Source organism: Schistocerca serialis, chromosome 6 (assembly GCF_023864345.2).
Source record: "Schistocerca serialis cubense isolate TAMUIC-IGC-003099 chromosome 6, iqSchSeri2.2, whole genome shotgun sequence".
NCBI lineage: Eukaryota > Metazoa > Arthropoda > Insecta > Orthoptera > Acrididae > Schistocerca > Schistocerca serialis.
In genome coordinates, this window is record NC_064643.1 from 408,598,273 (window position 1) to 408,601,909 (window position 3,637).

At 44.5% G+C, this 3,637-nt stretch overlaps 1 pseudogene; it reads left to right on the forward strand.

The window, feature by feature from the left end:
- The first annotated feature begins 317 nt into the window (after nucleotides 1–317).
- On the forward strand, nucleotides 318–435 carry LOC126485267 (5S ribosomal RNA; annotated as a pseudogene).
- The last annotated feature ends 3,202 nt before the right edge of the window (nucleotides 436–3,637 follow it).

Genomic DNA, 3,637 nt, shown 5'->3' on the forward strand with positions numbered 1-3,637 from the left:
ATCTGCACGATATTCTCAGGTATTTTCCATTTCTTCCTGTATCCAGTGATTCATCGCCAGTGGTGCAATAGAAAAGTAATGGATATCTGAATTACACATTACATTTCTGTGTGATAAGAGTCAGTTACACCAGTCTTCAATCCTTGGCAGGTCTTCCTGAATTAATTAAAGTTTCCTGATGTTGCCACCTTTCCATAGACCATCAGCATCGTCTGCAAACAGCCTCGTAGAACTTTCGTCATTATCGACTACACCATTTACATACAGGGTGTAGCAGGAGTAAGTCCAGATAATTTTATATGTGATACGTTAATATGTGCAACGGCCTTGCCGCAGTGGATACACCGGTTCCCGTCAGATCACCGAAGTTAAGCGCTGTCGGGCGTGGCCGGCACTTGGATGGGTGACCATCCGGGCCGCCATGTGCTGTTGTCATTTTCCGGGGTGCACTCAGCCTCGTGAAGCCAATTGAGGAGCTACTCGACCGAATAGTAGCGGCTCCGGTCAAAGAAAACCATCGGGAGGGCGGTGTGCTGACCACACGCCCCTCCTATCCGCGTCCTCATCTGAGGATGACACGGCGGTCGGATGGTCCCGATGGGCCACTTGTGGCCTGATGACGGAGTGCTACGTTAATATGTCCACACATCAACTTGTGAGTTGTATTTTCTCTGCATCACACAGTCTTTCCACAAAGACGTAAAAAACTTTACAACCTGATGTTTTCTGCTTGCAGTAACTGCACCACTAAACGAACATCGCCAGTCATATAGATAACTCGTTTCGCGTCCATACGTCCACACTTCAACACCTGACCTGCTGCCCAGGGGGAAACAGACATTAATGCTTTGCTCTTGCCAACTATATTTGGCGGTACTAACCAGCCTCGAAACAAACAACCTGTAATATGAACGAGGGACGTTCAGTAAGCAATGCAACACATTTTTTTACAGCTTGCTTCCTTTGAAAAAATGCAGAATTTATTGTGGAACATTGTGGAATATTACCACTCCCTCCCCTACAGTTTAGTGTATTTCCTATAGTTCGGGAAGGTACAAGCAGCCATGAAAACAGTGGGCATAACGTAGGTGCATTTCAAGCAGTAAACTGTCAGTGGGTTGCTTTTATTGGAATGTCAGGGCATTGCTTACAGATGTCTATGGTTCAAATGGTTCAAATGGCTCTGAGCACTATGGGACTCAACTGCTGAGGTCATTAGTTCCCTAGAACTTAGAACTAGTTAAACCTAACTAACCGAAGGACATCACAAACATCCATGCCCGAGGCAGGATTCGAACCTGCGACCGTAGCGGTCTTGTGGTTCCAGACTGCAGCGCCTTTAACCGCACGGCCACTTCGGCTGGCACAGATGTCTATGGAGACCTGCCAGTGAACAAAAGCGTGGTGAGTCGTTGGGCGTGTCGGCTGTCAGACAGGCCTCTCCGATCTCCCACTAGCCGGCTAGAAGCACACAGTCGGGACTCTTGCATTGCTGGCATGGGTGGATACTCTCATTCGAGGAGACTGACAGAGCACAATCAAACAACTCGCTACACAAATGGACGCTTCTGTTGGTAGTGCTGAAACTCCATCCACCAGTTGGAATTCTTGAAGGTGTGGCGCCACCAATTGTCTCACTGCCAAACAGAAAACCATAAAGATTAATGAAGACCATATCTACAGAATTTCTTGACCGTTATGAGACGAACACAGGCGAATCTCCTTCCATTCGATCCGGAAACAGACCAGGAATCCATGGGGTGGGGGGGGGAGGGGGTGGGGAGGGGGGCCATACATCACCTCTCTTCCGAAGAAAAAGTTCAAAACAGCACCCGCAGTGGGTAAAGTCATGGCAACGGTCTTCTGGCACTCTGAAGCCGTTATTCTCTTTGATGTCTTCCCTAATTTTGCAACGTTCAACTCTGAACTGTATTGTGCTAACATCAGGAAATTGAAGAAACAACATCAGGATGTTCATCGCCACAAAAATGCAAACGATATTCTCCTTCTCCGCGACAATACAAGGACTCAAAATGACAGCGCAACCAAGAGGAAATCACAACATCTTCATTGTTTCTTCTCATCCACCCTCCAGCGAATATCTTGAACCTTCCAAATTCCATCTGTTTGGCTCAATGTAGGATGCACTTTGGCACTCTGCGTGAAGCAGTATGTGGGTGATGGGCGAGGGGGGGGGGGGGGTTACTGAAACAGAAAGACGTTGGCTGTGGTACCATGCGTGTATATAGGCCCTTCCAATGAGGTGGCATGAGGCCACCATACTGAAAGAAATTATGCTGAACACTATGATTTTTGTAGCCAAAAGAGGGAATAATAATATGGTGTATTGAGATCAAGAATAGAAAACTGTTTTCAGAAATAAAGTATTGTATTACTTATTAAATGTCCCTTCTATAGTTATTATACAATTCACACGTTTCTGGGGCGATCTGATATTGTAATTTATAATATTGGAAGCTAAGATCGCTTGATTTGAAATAGTTTATTTCAGGGCCAGTTTTCGACATTACCCATCCGTCATCCTCAGTTCCTCAGATCTCCCAGAAACATAATTACAAAGCATCTCATCGATATACTGCGAAATTTCTCCAAATATAATAATAAAGCTATATACATGTTTGCTTTATGTATTTTACAAACAAATGCGGAACTGTTATTGTAATTGAGCGTGCTCTCGGAACGTCGACAGAATCATGTATAATTATAATTCTGGGAGATCTGAGAATCTCAGGATGATAGCTACTTATTGTAGAGTCTGGTGATGAAATAAACTGTTTCACATCGAACGATCTTGGCTTTTACTGTTATAACCCACAATTACTAGTCTGTAAATGATGTATGTACTGATGTAATGCCTTTCAGCACACCGTTCACAGTCACCAATAGAAATATCTGGACTTACACCCTGAATACTGTAAACAGTGACGGCCCTGCAGAGCTCCCTTGGACATTAAGGTATACGTTTGGAGCTATATCTGCTAGCACGTGCTGCAACCAGACTTCTGGCCCGCTACTCGACAAGCTCTACTTTCTTCACTTAAGTGGGCTGTACCGAAGGTGAGGGACACGGTGTTCACCTGGGCACCGTGTTCTTTGGCGCTCTGGATCTCATGGACTATCATAGCGAGATGAATGGCGCTACATCTATGTTTGCGGATTCCATATTGATTTCTATAGAAGGGGTTCCTGATGCACAAGATGGACGTAACGCGTGCCCGTAAAACATGTCCCACAATTCTACGACAAGATAACATCAGTGATATAGGCCTGCAGTTACGTGTATTTTCTTGAAAACCAGATTGACCTGCCCTTTTTTCAGTCGAATAGTATCTTTCATTGCTCCAACGAACTGCGATAGGCTGCTGTTAGAAGAGGAACTATCGTCTGTTTGTCGACTGAATGTGTTCCTGTGTGTGATTTATGTTCTAGAAGTATTAAAAATTTGCATGCAGTTAGGATATCCCTTGGTTCCCTCCGATATGTAAGTTCTCACCGCTCTACGCGGTTGTAAGAAATTGATCCAATGGGGAAGCTTATATTGAAACAGAGCGATTACATAAAACTAGAAAAGTTAAATTCGTTTACTGCTTCTCGAATTCTTTACTTGTTAGTAAGT